General features: G+C 46.1%; 1 pseudogene; it reads left to right on the top strand.

The window, feature by feature from the left end:
* The first annotated feature begins 14,562 nt into the window (after nucleotides 1–14,562).
* On the top strand, nucleotides 14,563–14,923 carry LOC105719114 (large ribosomal subunit protein eL43-like; annotated as a pseudogene).
* Nucleotides 14,924–15,525: the final 602 nt, after the last annotated feature.

Below are 15,525 nucleotides of genomic sequence, written 5' to 3' on the forward strand. Positions count from 1 at the left end.
GGGCCTGCATTGCAGCTGGACTTCTCCCTGTGCCCAGTCCTGCACACCTCTATCTTCCTCAGTTGTCGATTTCAAGAGCATTCATTAATAAACGCTCTATACCCTACACTCCCATCTCAGAGGTGGCTTCTCTGGGGACCTAGCTTGCTGTAACTCCCAAGAGACTCTGGTCACTCACAGATCCACTTTGAGTTAGGAGACTTTTGGTTACAGGTAACAAAACCACCAACTCGAATCATCCTAAACAATGAAGGGCTCAGGTAAGTAAATAGCTTAGCTGAGGGCTTTATCCAGAAATCACGTGATGGCACCAAGGACTTGGTTTCTATTTATCTACTTTGTTTTCCAAGGTGTTGCCCTTTTCTTAAGGTCAGCACTGCTTGTGGCCCCAATATGCCAGCATCTCCCAGGTTGTCCAAGTCCTTGTACATGTCCTGCTGGAGAGGGACTGGCTGTGTCCCAGAATTTTCAGCCAATGTCTTAAGATTGGGCTGGGCACAGTGGCTTACACCTGTAATCCCAGCACTTTGGGAGGCCAAGGGGGTGGGTCACTTGAGGTCAGGAGTTCAAGACCATCCTGACCAACATGGTAAAACCCTGTCTCTACTAAAAAATATAAAAATTAGCTGGGCATGGGGCCAGGCACCTGGAATCCCAGCTATTCAGGAGGCTGAAGCAGGGTAGGCACTTGAACCTGGGAAGCAGAGGTTGCAGGGAGCTGAGATCATGCCACTGCACTCCACCCTGGGTGACAGAATGAGACTCCATCTCAAAAATGAAGCAAAGAAAAGATGGCCGGGCACAGTGGCTCACCCCTGTTATCCCAACACTTTGGGAGGCCGAGGCAGGCAGATCATGTGAGGTTGAGAGTTTGAGACCAGTCTGGCCAACATGGAGAAAAGAAACTCGGTCTCTACTAAAAATACGAAAAACTAACTGGGCATGGTAGCTGGAGTGTAGTGGTAAAATCTCAGTTCCCTGCAACCTCCGTGCCCCAGGTTCAAGCAATTCTCCTGCCTCAGCCTCCCGAGTAGCTGGGATTACAGGCACCCACCACCACGCCCAGCTAATTTTTGTATTTTTACTAGAGACAGGGTTTCACTATGCTGGTCAGGCTGGTCTCAAACTCCTGACCTCAGGTGAGCCACCTGCCTAGACCTCCCAAAGTGCTAGGATTACAGGTGTGAGCCACCTCACCTGGCCGGGACTGTTAGTAAAAGAGGTACTCGCGACAGCATGCCTTGTCAGGAATTCTCTCTTTCATCCTCAATAACAATGCTGCATAACAAACAACTACAAAACTCAATGGCCTTTCAAAAGGAATTTCTTCTTCTTTTCTTTTCTTTTTTTTTTTTGAGATGGAGTTCTGCTCTTGTTGCCCAGATTCTCCTGCCTCAGTCTCCCAAGTAGCTGGGATTACAGACATTCACCACCACGCCCGGCTAATTTTGTATTTTTAGTAGAGATGGGTTTCTCCATGTTGGTCAGGCTGGTCTCAAACTCCTGACCTCAGGTGATCCGCCCACCTCAGCCTTCCAAAGTGCTGGGATTACAGGCATGAGCCACCGTGCCCAGCCAGGGTTTTATTGTTACACTCAGGGTCTGCAGGACAATTGTACTTTGGCTAAACCAGACTGGGTTTGGTTGGGTGGTTCTGCTTCAGGTTGCAGGTCAGCTGGTCCTGGTTCCAGACTGTGGGTTAGGCTCAGGGGTGCTCCCTATGTTCTGGGGCCATCAGAGATGCACTTTTTTCAAGAAGGACCACTGGAGCATGAGTTATGTTAAACCACATAAGACCTCTGCTTGCACATGTGCTAGCATTTCATCCATCAAAGAAAGTCACTCCATCTTCAAAACCAGTAACTGTTGGTTGAGTTCTCATATCACATCACTATGGTCTCCTCTTTTCTCTCTCTCTCTGTTCCTCCCTCCCTCCCTCCCTCCCTCCCTTCCTTCCCTCCTCCTCCTTCCTTTCTCTCTTTCTTGATGAAGTTTCACTCTTGTTGCCCAGGCTGGAGTGCAATGGCATGATCTCAGCTCACTGCAACCTCCGCCTCTGGCTTTAAGTGATTCTCCTGCCTCAGCCTCCCAAGTAGCTGGGAGTACAGGCACACACCACCACACCTGGCTAATTTTGTATTTTTAGTAGAGATGGGGGTTTCACCATGTTGGTCAGGCTGGTTTCGAACTCCCGACCTCAGATGATCCATCCTTGGATCCACTGAACCACTGCACCCGGCCCCCTTTTTCACTTTCAAGGATTCTTGTGATTGCATTGGGCCCACTGGGATAATCCAAGGCAATCTCGCCTTTTGAAGGTTGCTCAACTGGGCATGGTGCTCATACCTGTAATCCTGGCACTTTGCGAGGCCAAGGCAGGAGGACTGGTTGAGCCTAGGAGTTTGAGACCAGACCTGGCAACATAGTGAGAACTCGTCTCAAAAAATATAAGATCCAGGTCAGCTTTTAGCAATTTTAATTTTATCTACAACCACAGTTCCTCTTTGCCATGTAACAACACATTCCCAGATATTCCAGGGATAGGATGTGAACATCTTTAGGAAGCTATTATTCTGCCTACTGTGGTCTGCCCTCTGGACTCCAAAGATTATGTCCATCCCACATGCGAAACACATTCACCTCATCCAAAAATCTCATCTCATTACAGCATCAGCTAAAAAAACTCACTTCAGTTCCATCAGATCAAAAATCCCAAATCTCATTATTTAAATCAGGCATCGCAGAGACTCTGAGAATAATTCATCCTTGGGTACAATTATTTTTTATCTGTGAATGTGTGAAACTCAAGAAACAAGTTACCCGCTCCCAAAATACAATGGTGGGTGGGCATAAAATAACAGTTATAAACTTTCCCATTTTAAAAAAGGAGAAAATGGGCCAGACACGGTGGCTTATGCCTATAATTCCAGCACTTTGGGAGGCTGAGGTGGGCGGATCACCCAAGGTCAGGAGTTTGAGACCAGCCTGGCCAACGTGGTGAAACCCTGTCTCTACTAAGAATACAAAAATTAGCTGGGCATGGTGGCCGGTGCCTGTTAATCCCAGCTACTCGGGGGGCTGAGGCAGGAGAATCACTTGAACCCCAGCAGCAGAAATTGCAGTGAGCTGAGACAGTGCTACTGTACTCCAGCCAGCCTGGGCAACAGATCAAGACTCTGTTTCAAAAAAAAAAAAAAAAAATCCAACTGCTTTCAAAGCTTGGGAATAACCCTCTGCGTTTGTGGCTCTGCGCTCTGGTTCAAGGCTCCGTCTTCTAAGCCTGCTTTCCTTTTTGATAAAGACAGTACCTTTTGCAACTCACTAGCTTCATCAGCCTGTCTCCTCTCTACAGAATTTAGGAGATTGACAGCCTTCATTTTTGTCCTCTTTCTGTCCTTTTTAGGCTAAAATGGCAGTATTTCTGCTGATATAACATGCTCAACAACTTGTGAGTACTCTGTGTACGTCTTGGGAATTTCTCTGCATTAGACAAGAGGCTCTTCCAGGTATTTTCTTTAGATAATCTCACCTCTATTTTTGGCTTCTGCTCAGATCATTAAGAGAATCTATGAGTCAGTCACATGCTTAGTTTCTTCGAAGAGCTTTTAAAAAATTGTGGTAAGATAAATGTAAAATAAAATGTATCATTGTAACCGTTATAAATGTACGATTCAGTCACATGAAGTACATACACAGTGTAGCATAACCACTACCACGATCTGTTTCCAGAATGTTTTCATCATCCCAAACAGAGATTCTGTACTCATTAAATAATCACTTCCCATTTCCTCCTCCTGCTCCCAGCCTCTTGGTAACTTATTTATTTGTTTATTTTGAGACGGGGCCTTATTCCTATCACCCAGGCTAAAATGCAGTATCACGATCATGGCTCACTGCAGCCTCAACTTCCCAGGCTCAGGTGATCCTCCCACCTCAGTCTCATGAGTAGTTGGGATTACAGGCATGTGCCACCATGCCCTGCTGAGTTTTTTGTAGTTTTAGTAGAGATGGGGTTTTGCCGTGTTCCCCAGTCTGATCTTGAACTCTTGGGCTCAAGCGATCCACCTGACCTCGAACTCTTGACCTCAGGTGATCCACCCACCTTGGCCTCCCAAAGTGCTGGGATCACAGGTGCGCACCACCTTGCCCGGCCATGTGTGTGTTTGTAAAGTGGTCATGCTAATAGATGTGAAGTGGTATCTCACTGTGGTTTTGACTTACATTTCCTTAATGACTAATGATGTTGAGCATCTTTTCATGGGCTTATTTCAAAGAGCCTTTTGTGAGACTGAATACCCTGACCTTTTGATCTTTATGAGGTCTTTCTTGTAAAAGTTTGACAGCCACAATCTCAGCATTTTATTTTGAGTATGTTTCTATGACAGTGAATCTCTCTCTCTCTCTCTCTATTTTCTTTTTCTTTTATTTTTTTTGTGTGTGACAGAGTCTTGTTCTGTCACTCAGTCTGCAATGCAGTGGCATGATCTCAGCTCCCTGCAACTTCTGCCTTCCATGTTCAAGCGATCTTCCCACCTCAGCCTCTCAAAGTGCTGGGATTACAGATGTGAGCCACTGCGCCTGGCTTTCTCTCTCTCTCTCTTTTTTATTTGAGACAGGCTCTCACTCTGTTGCCCAGGCTGGAATGCAGGGGTGTGATCTTGGCTCACTGCAACCTCTGCCTCCCAGGTTCAGGAAATCCTCCTGCTTCAGCCTCCTGAGTAGCTGGGACCACAGGCATATGCCACCATGCCTGGCTAATTTCTGTATTTTTTGTAGAGATGAGGTTTTCACCGTGTTGCCCAGGCTGATCTCAAACTTCTGAGATCAAGAGAGTCACCTGCCTCAGCTTCCCAAAGTGCTGGGATTACAGGCGTGAGCCACTTTGCCTGGCCTCAGTGAATCTCTTAATGTTAGCATTCTTTACCATTTGGATAATGATATCATTGAATGTTTGTATCTTTCCAATATTCATGTGTTGAAACTTAACCTGCAATGCAGTATATTAAGAGGTGGGGCATTTTGGGAAGTAATTAAGTCTTGAGAACTCTGCCTGGAGATGTTCTTTGCTGTCACCTCTGGATGCCTTCTATTTCATTTTATTTTCTATTTTCCTTGGCTGCAGCTTCTAGTACACTGAGCTGGGAGGTGACTGGTGGGCAAGGGAGGGGTTGCATCCTATGTAAATGTACGTGTGACATGGGAAGATGACGGCAGGCCTGATGTCTGGTGAGATGGAACGCATGCACAGTGATTTGGGTGAGTTGTACACAAAGGTTTTGAAGATCAGTGTGGGGAAAAGGCAGAGTCAGGAAAACAGAACTGTGGGGTGGGTGTGAGGACTGAGGCTGGATTGGTATTGGGATGAATGGTGGAGTGAGGAGTATCAGTGTGGGTGACTGGCAGTCAAAAGTTCCCTGGTAATCTTCAAAGAATGAGAAGTAGGGATAAAAGTGGTAGAAATTCCTAATTTTTTAGTAATCATCCACCAGGGTCAGCAGGGTGCAGCTTTAGAAGGCTTGCTCTTTTTTTTTTTTTTTTTTTTGAGACAGAGTCTCACTCTGTTGCCCAGGCTGGAGTCCAGTGGCGTGATCTTGGCTCACTGCAACCTCCGCCTCCCTGATTCAAGCGGTTCTTCTGCCTCAGCCTCCCGAGTAGCTGGTACTACAGGTGTGCGCCACTATACCCAGCTAAGCTTTGTATTTTTAATAGAGATGGAATTTCGCCATGTTGGCCAGGATGGTCTCAATCTCCTGACCTTGTGATCTGCCCACCTTGGCCTCCCCAAGTTTTGGGATTACAGGCGTGAGCTACAGCGCCTGGCCTGACTTGCTTTTTAAAAGAAATGTCACACCAATCTGGATAGCCTGGAGCGGCCATCCCCAACTTTTTTGGCACCAGGGACCTGTTTCAGGGAAGATGATTTTTCCATGGAGGGCGGGGTGGGAATGGTTTCAGGATGAAACTTTCCCACCTCAGATTCCCAGGCATTATTAGATTCTCACGAGGAAGGCAAAACCTAGATGCCTTGCATGCACAGTTCACAATAGGGTTCCTGCTAGTAGGAGAATCTAATGCCGCAATTGGCATTAGACAGGAGGCGGAGCTCAGGCAGTAATGCTTTCCCCCGCCCGCCCGCCGCTCACATCCTGCTGTGCGGCCCGGTTCCCAACAGGCCACAGACAGGTTATCAGTCCTCCATGGCCCCGGGGTTGGGGACCCCTGACCTAGAGGGTCTAGATCTGCCCCAGACTCTTTTTTTTTTTGAAACAGAGTCTCGCTCTGTCACCCAGGCTGGAGGAGAGTGGTATGATCTCAGCTCACTGCAACCTCCTCCTCCTGGGTTCAGGCCATGCACATGCCTCAGGCTCCCAAATAGCTGGGACTACAGGCGTGCGCCACCACACCCGGCTGATTTTTTTATGTATTTTTAGTAGAGATGGGGTTTTGCCATGTTGGCCAGGCTGGTCTCGAACCTTTGACCTCAAGTGATCTGACCGCCTCAGGCTCCCAAAGTGCTGATATTACAGGCATGAGCCACAGCTGTTCCCAAACATTTAAAAGCCCTCTGGTCTTGTGTAAAGCTCTTTAGCAGGGAGTCATTATCCCAGATTGGTCTGCTTGTTTTCTCTTCCTCTCTCTGCCGAGGGGATGTTGCATCCATTGGGAATTCTGCTTTTCAGCTGCACAGAAGAGGCGCTAAAAAGAAAGGAGCTATGCCGGGTGGGCAGGCAGGCATATAGTTAAAGGCTAAGTGCAGAAGCTAAAGCTTAAATTTATAATAATCCAACGCACCTGTGTCACTATATTAGGCAGCAGGGTTGGAAGACAGTTGTGCCTGGACACTACTTGTTTCAATTGAATGCATTTGTGCTGGCGTGTGGTGAGTGCCATTCTCCCTTGCAAGCAATGTGGGACAAACCTAGATTGGTTGTGAGAAGCCCCTGTGCACTCTAACAGCTGCAGTTGTCCCTGAGGGTCGCTGGGAGGGAAAGTCCAACAGGCAGAAGAGCCTGTGAGGTAAGGGGGCTTGCAGAGGCAGCTTGTGAGGCAGGGTCTCTTTGAGCTAAAGTCCAAATTGGGATTCCAGATAATAATGGGGGTCCCAGGCAATGCCATCTTATGTGGAATCTTCTGGAGGGGTCGTGTCATCTCAGGTGAAATCCTATGGAGAGGCGCTGTCATCTCAGATATGAAGGTGGACAGATCCTGAATCTCAGCCATTTGGGTCTGATTGGATCCAGGGGCAGAGATATAATGGGAATCAGCCTTTTTAAGGACATTGAGGCATAGAGCCTTGTTAGAGTCACAGACCTGGGCACAATGCAGTGTGTTAGTGGCTTTCTCGTTAGTCTGGAGGTCACTATTTTCAGAAGCTCTTTTTTTTTTTTGAGATGGAGTCTCTCTCTGTCACCCAGGCTGGAGTGCAGTGGTGCTATCTCAACTCACTGCAACCTCCGCCTCCTGGGTTCAAGCAATTCTCCTGCCTCAGCCTCCTGAGTAGCTGAGATTACAGGCACACACCACCATGCCCGGCTAATTTTTGTATTTTTAGTAGAGATGGGGTTTCACCATGTTGGCCAGGCTGGTCTTGAACTCCTGACCTCATGAACTGCCCGACTGGCCTTCCCAAAGTGATGGGATTACAGGCATGAACCACTGTGCCTGGCCTTTTTTTTTTTTTTTTGAGACAGGGTCTTGCTCTGTCACCCAGGCTGGAGTTCAGTGGTGTGATCATGCTCACTGTAGCCTTGAACTCCCAGGTTCAAGTGATCCTCTCACCTCAGCTTGAGTAGCTGGAGCTACAGGTACATGCTGCCACGCCTGCCTAATTTTTGTATTCTTTGTAGAGACAGGGTTTCACCATGTTGCCCAAGCTGGTCTTGAACTCTTGGGCTCAAGTGATCCTCCTGCCTTGGCCTCCCAGAGTGCTGGGATTACAGATGTGAGCCACTGTACCTTGCCCTAAGGAGCTCTTCCATGGGGGTATCTCAGGCACTACACTCAAGCTTGTCAGGTGATCTAGTGTGCGTGAGAGGAGCTCATCTATCTGGTAGAATTGGTTCTAGAAGGAGCCACTCCTGATGTCTCTCTCTCTTTTTTTTTTTTTTTTTTTGTTGTGACAGGGTCTGGCTCTTTTGCCCAGGATGGAGTGTGGTGGTGCAATCATAACTCACTGCAGCCTTGATATCCTGGGCTCAAGTGATCCTTCTTCCTCAGCCTCCAAAGTAGCTGGGACTACAGGCATGTGCCACCATACCCAGCTAATTTAAAATTTTAAAACAATTTTTTATAGAGATAGCATCCCACTATGTTACCCAGGCTGGTCTCAAACTCCTGGGTTCAAGTGATCCTTCTGCCTCGACCTCCCAAATTGCTGGGATTATAGGTGTGAGCCACTGTGCCTGGTCAAAACCTGATGTCAGTGAGGGCAAACGATGAACCAGTGGACTTGGAGTTTGGTTAGGACTGTCTTAATTTCCACCCAAGAGCCCCCTATGGATACCTAGTCCAGGAACCAAATAAGCACCAACAAAGACAAGCATGGCAAAAAGGACATGTAGTCAGATGCAGTGGCTCACGCCTGTAATCCCAGCACTTTGGGAGGCCGAGGTGGGCAGATCACTTAAGGTCAGGAGTTCGAGACCAGCCTGGCCAACATGGTGAAACTCCATCCTACTACAAATACAAAAATTAGCTGGGTGTGGTGGCATGTGCTTGTAACCCCAGCTTCTCGGGAGACTGAGGCAGGAGAATCATTTGAACCTGGGAGGCAGAGTTTCAGCAAGCTGAGATTGTGCCACTGCACTCCAGCCTGGGAGACAAGTGAGAAACTCCATCTCAAAAAAAAAAAAAAAAAAAAGGCCATACAATGACATTTCACCATTTTGGCCATTATAGCAGAATCCCTGCTTTCCCCACCATCATCAGGTGCAGAGGAAGGGGGCAAGGGGCACAAGAATTTGCCCATGGGTTAGCAGGAGTGTAGACCAGGGCGAACACCACTTTGTGGAGAGAGTCCAACATTATATTTAAGGATACTTCTCATACGTGTCAGTTTTTTTTTTTGAGACAGAGTATCACTCTGTCACCCAGGCTGGAGTGCAATGGTGTGATGTTGGCTCACTGCAACCTCTACCTCTCAGGTTCAAGTGATTCTCCCTGCCTCAGCCTCCCGAGTAGCTGGGATTACAGGTGCCTGCCACCATGCTCAGCTAATTTTTGTATTTTTAGTAGAGACAGGGTTTCACCATGTTGGCCAGGCTGGTCTTGAATTCCTGACCTCAGGTGATCCACCTGCCTCGGCCTCCCAAAGTTTTGGGATTACAGGAGTGAGCCACCATGCCCGGCCCATCTACCATTCTTTATTGGAGTACTGGAGGGCAGCAGGAGTGAGAAAGAAAAGGTTTATGGGAACGCAGAGGTGAGGCAACCGGGACGTCTCCAGAGCACTTAATAAGCTGTAGAGGTACTATTTAGATGACCAGACGTTATTACCATTTTTAATCTATTTTTTATTTTTATGGATTTACGGGGTTCAAGTGCATATGCTGTATAGTGGTGGAGTGGGCTTCTAGTGCACATCACTCGAATAGAGAATGTTGCACCCAATAGGTAATTTTTCAACCCCCACCCCCTCTCAACCCTCCCATGCTTTGTTGCCTCCAATGTCTATTATTCCACTCTATGTCACACATTATTTTTTAACTTTATTAAGAGTTGGTTGAAAACCCTATTCTGGGGCTCAGTGAGTCTGGCTAATTGGGTAAATGGAAGTTCTATGGAACTCCCTGTTCCCTAAGGCCCTTGTCTGTGTATCTTGTGAAGTGTGAGTCTTGACCTGAATCTCTTGTGCCTGGGACACCAACAGACATTGGGAGGGCTTTGGCAAGGCCCTGAACAGTGGGGTCCGATCCCTTGTGTCTGGTGTACCCGCGTTTAGCCAACGTGTGCGAACGCCAAGGCGCGGGTATACCGAGTACTGCCGGCAGATGGCGGTAAAGACTGACACAAAATCAGCCGACGACTTCAAGGACGGGCTCGGGGGTGAGGGGTGTGTGCGGTGTGGAAAGCATCCTGGTTGTAACTCGCCAAGGGCGCATTTTATTGCAGAATTCGCGATTGGAGATGACCATTTTGGCCTTTATTGTGGCGCGCGCGAGAGGCCTTTGTTCTGCCCGCATTGCTAGTGCCCGGTCCAGGATTACACGAGCTGGCTTTGAGCCCCTTCTTCCAGGGTTCAGCTCCTGTCCCCGTTTCTACTCCCTCCAGCCTTCCTTCTTCGCGCAAACCAAGCTTATTTCCTGCTCAGCCTCTGCAGACTCGGTCGGTTAGCCGCTCTGAAAGTTCTCAAGGTCTTCACGTGGCTGGCTCATCATGCAGTCGGCTCGTTTCCTTTCTTAGAGAGGTCTTGCCTGACCACCATTTCTAACCAGGTTCTTTCTCCCCATCACTTTCCATCTATCACACTGCTTTATTTTCTTTGCAACTGCGACTACTATCTGATTTTACACATTCATTTTTGTTAGTGTTTATTACACATTCATTTTTTAAAATGTTCATTGTCTGATTCCACCATGACAGTAGGCAATCTGTCACCCTTGTTTACTGTTATCTCTAGTGCAGGGAATAGTTCTTGGCACATAGTTGGTTCTTAATAAATATTTATTAAATTATTGCATGAATATACTGGCTGTATCTACGGCAAAGACAGGTTTCAGCTGTGATGCTTGCAACACCAGGAAAAGGAGGGCCCCATGGAAGGAGAATGAACCAATAGTGAGGAAAAATGGAGTATACAGCTAACATACTCACTGCATGATAAGAACCATCTCTGGTCTGTGAGCTTGCAATGACCAGCCATGGAATCTTGGCCATGCCCTCTATTGTGGTGAATCAGAAAACAGAACATTTGTGACCCTGAGTTGTCTGTCACCTTTACAGAGATATGTCCCTGTGTTAGTGTTAAACATTGTATAATTGTAACAGCATCAGACCAATGGAATTCTACTTTTATGTAACAAAGTGGTGTGTTGTTTTTCAGTTGCCCTGGACCCCCAGGTTGAAGGTCATGGAAACTAACTAAGCCAGCAGAGGCAGGGGAACCTAAGTGCTCTGACCCGGAGGAGGCCGGGAGGCAGGATCCAGAACTAATCAGCTTGAGCCCTGGGGTCACCCCATGGCAGGATCCAGTCAGATCATGCCTTCTGGGGTCACCTCACTGCAAGATCGAATCAGATCAGCCTCATTATCCTATATTTATAAACCCTTGACCCAGCCCCCAACTCCCAAGAAACACTACTATGGGAGCTATCCCAGTGTTCTTTCTCCTTACTTGTTGCAAGTAATAAAATCCCCTTGCTTGACTGAAGCCATCTGCTGTGTTGGTAACAGAATCTTTTTGTGCAGCTTTTCCTGGTTGGATTGAGCCTGCAAATTGTCTCCTGAGAATACATCAACAACTAGTATTCTCCTTCCTCTCCCAGGGAGCGGGTAATGCTGAAGATGGCGGCTTGGTTATTATTAACCAACACCTGGGGGCTAGGATAGATTTTTTTTTTTTTTTTAAGTAGAGAGACATTAAAAGTAGATTAAAATGGTAGGTGTGGTGGGTCATGCCTGTAATCCCAGTGCTTTCGGAGGCTGAGGTGGGAGGATTGCTTGAGCCAAGCAGTTGGAGAGTTGGAGACCAGCTTGGGCAACATTATGAGAACCTGTTTCTGAAAAAAAAAAAAAAATTAGTGGGGCGTGGTGGCGAGTGCCTCTGGTCCCAGCTACTGGAGTGACTGCTGAGATGGGAGGATTGTTTGATCCCAGGAATTTGAGGCTGTAAGCTGTGTTCACTCCACTGCACTTAGCCTAAGTGAAAGAGCAAGACCCTATCAAAAGAAAGAAGAAAGAAAGAGAGAGAGAGAAAGAAAAGAAAGAAAGAAAAAGAAAGAAAGAAAGAAAGGAAAGAAGGAAGGAAGGAAGAGAAAGAACAGATAATGATTGCTAGGGGCTTGAGAAAGGGGAAAGCGTGACTTTAAAAGTGTAACTTGAGGGAGTTCCAAAAGGCTAAGCGACCCTGTGAATCTAAACATGTTAAAATGCATAAAGTTCGAGTGTGGGGTCAAGGGGAGGGAAAGCATTAGGACAAATACCTAATGCATGCAGGGCTTAAAACCTGGATGATGGGTTGATAGGTGCAGCAAACCACTATGGCACATGTATACCTATGTAACAAACATGCATGTTCTGCACATGTATCCCACAACTTAAAGTAAAATAAAAAAATACATAAAGTTATATACAAAGATGAACCAAAACTGAGTTCATGCAAAAACTGGTGAAATTTGAGTAAGGGCTGTAGTCTAATTAGCTGTATTGTGTCAATGTCAACTTCCCAGTTTTGATAATGTAGTGTAATTATATAAGATGTTACCTCTGAGAGGCACTAGATTATGGGTACATGAGACTTTCTGTATTAATTTTGCAACTTCTTGCAAGGGAGAATGGCACTTGCAACTCCTGACCTCATGAACCACCCACCTCGCCCTCCCAAAGTGCTGGGATTACAGGTATGAACCACTGTGCCTGGCCTTTTTTTTTTTTTTTTTTTTTGAGACAGGATCTTGCTCTGTCACCCGGGCTGGAGTGCAGTGGTGTGATCATGCTCACTGTAGCCTTGAACTCCCAGGTTCAAATGATCCTCTCACCTCAGCTCGAGTAGCTGGGGCTACAGGTACAAGCTGCCACGCAACTTCAGTGGAGCCTTCCCTGACCCCCATGAGTGTAGAGATGCCTGGTTCTGCACTTGTGGTTCGGGCTGCTGCAGCTGCATCCAAAAGGTCAGGGCTCCTGCCTGCTCCAGCACCCCCAAGAGCGCGAGGAGGCCTGAGTTCACAGCCACGACTTGGGTGGCTGCGGTTGCACCTGGGGAGCTCCTGCCTCACCGAATTGGTAGGTATGGGGCTCCCATTGTCCCCAGCTCTGCAGCTCTGTGGAATGTGCAGCCCGAGCTTCGCCTCCCTGCTCCAGGTGGTGTGATGGCAGCGTCCACTCCAGATGGGCCGCCACTGCCACCACCAGCAACTTGGGAGACTGAGACACGAGAAACGCACGTACACACACACACACACACACACACACACACACACACACACACACACAAACAGCCGGTGACTCACTAGGTTGAGTGCTCCCTAAGTCTGCTGCCTCTGAGCCCAGCACAGCACTAGGAGTTGCCCAGAAACTGCAGTTCTTGTGGCCTATACACCTTTTCAAGTTTATTTAGAACCCCCGAGCTCTTTAGCCTGTGGTGGCGAGGCTTGCTGAAACTAAAGTTCGGACCTCTGGGATGGGTGATTTCCTTCTGGCTAGGATGGTCTGAATGATCCCTTTCTAGGCATCTGCTGAGTTCTGCCTGGTGTTAGCAGCACTGAGTTCCAATGAAAAATCCCACAATCACTGTGCTCTCCCTCCTACAAGTGCAAATATTCTCTCTCCACACCACCGCAGCTGCTGCCTGAGGACTGGGGACAGGTGTGTCAACAATTCAGGACTATCTTTCCTACCATCCTCACTGCCTCTTTAAGTGACATGAAGTTAAAACCAGGTACTGTAATCACCTCATTTTTTATTCTTATGAAGGCACTTTTTTGTGTAGACAATTGTCAAATTTGGTGTTCTTGTGGGGAGGGTGATCGGTGGGGGCTTCTATTCAGTCATCTTGCATCACCTCCTCTTCACTCTTTTAAACTATGCTGCTATGATTGTGCTGTATATATATTAATCTTTTTGATATGAACTCTAATTATTTCTTCAGAATATATTCCTAAAAGTACACTCTCTGAGCCACAGAACATGAACATTTTTAAGGGTTTTGAAAGGAATATAGATAAATGTCTTCCAGAATTGACATATTTAGTTCTAAACAAGAGCATCTGATGATAAGACTTCTTTCTATTTATGCCTTGTCAAACTTGGGTTTGTTAATTCACTGACAATCTGGTAGGTGAAAAACAAGATCTCATTCTAGTTTTAATTTGCATTTATTTGATCACAAGTCAGACAGATTTTTTCCTATTTTTTGGGCCATATTTGGAGTTAAAAAGCTAGTTCATGTCACTTTTTCATTTTCTACTAGGGGTTTGATATTTTCTTTGTTGCTTCATATTAGCTTGTTATATTTTATCAGTGTTAATACTTCATCACATGTCTTAGTTTGCCAACATCTTTAAACTATTTATGATACTTTAATTTTTCTGTTTCACTGGGAGATTTATTTTATTTTATTAAAGTAATAGCTTTTTTGGAAGTTTAATTGATGTACAATAAGCTAAACACATTTGAAGTGTACCATTTGACAATTTTTTGACTTATGTACACTCCTGTTAAGCCATTACCACAGTTAAGATTATGATGGACATGGTGGCACATGCCTGTAATCCTAGCTACTCAGGAGGCTGAGGCAGGACAATTGCTTGAACCCGAGAGGTGGAGGTTGCAGGGAGCTGATATCACACCACTTCACAGCAGCCTGGGGGACAGAAGAGACTCTGTCTCAAAAAAAAATAATTTTCTCTCTCGGCTCGGACTGGCAACATGGCCAAACGTACCAAGAAGGTTGGGATCGTCGGTAAATATGGGACCCGCTATGGGGCCTCCCTCCGGAAAATGGTGAAGAAAATTGAAATCAGCCAGCATGCCAAGTACACTTGCTCTTTCTGTGGCAAAACCAAGATGAAGAGATGAGCTGTGGGGATCTGGCACTGTGGTTCCTGCATGAAGACAGTGGCCGGCGGTGCCTGGACGTACAATACCACTTCTGCTGTCACGGTAAAGTCCGCCATCAGAAGACTGAAGGAATTGAAAGACCAGTAGACGCTCCTCTACTCTTTGAGACATCACTGGCCTATAATAAATGGGTTAATTTATGTAATTAAAAAAATAATAATTTTATGTAATTTAAAAAGAATTGTAAATAATTTTATGTAAATAGAATTATACAGAATATACTTTTTTGGTAATTAGTTATTAAAGATGCAAATTGAAATCATAATGAAATACCGCTACACACCTATTAGAATGATGAAAATGCAGGAGACTGACCACGTCACATGCCGGTGAGGATGAGGAACAGCGGGAACTTCCGCGTACTGCTGATGGGCACATCCACTGGCACGACCATTTTGGAAAACAATTTTGTATTTCCTTAAAAAGCTAAACATTTACCTACCATATGATTCAGACATTCCACTCCTAGGTATTTACCTTAGAGAAATAAAAAGCAGACATCCATACGGAGATTTGTACATAAATGGTCATAGAAACTTTATTTGTAATAGCCACAAACTGGGAACAACCCAAATGTCCATTAACAAATCAGTGTATAAATAAATACTATTCATATGATGGAATAATATTCATTAACAAAAAGAATGAACTCCTGCAATACCCAATAAGATGGATGAATTTCGAAATGATATCTTTTGACATACAGAAGAACTTAATATTTTATGCTACCTAATCAATTTATTCTTACAT

Source organism: Aotus nancymaae, unplaced genomic scaffold (genome assembly GCF_030222135.1).
Source record: "Aotus nancymaae isolate 86718 unplaced genomic scaffold, 86718_ANA_hifiasm-v0.15.2.pri h1tg000029l, whole genome shotgun sequence".
Classification (NCBI taxonomy): domain Eukaryota; kingdom Metazoa; phylum Chordata; class Mammalia; order Primates; family Aotidae; genus Aotus; species Aotus nancymaae.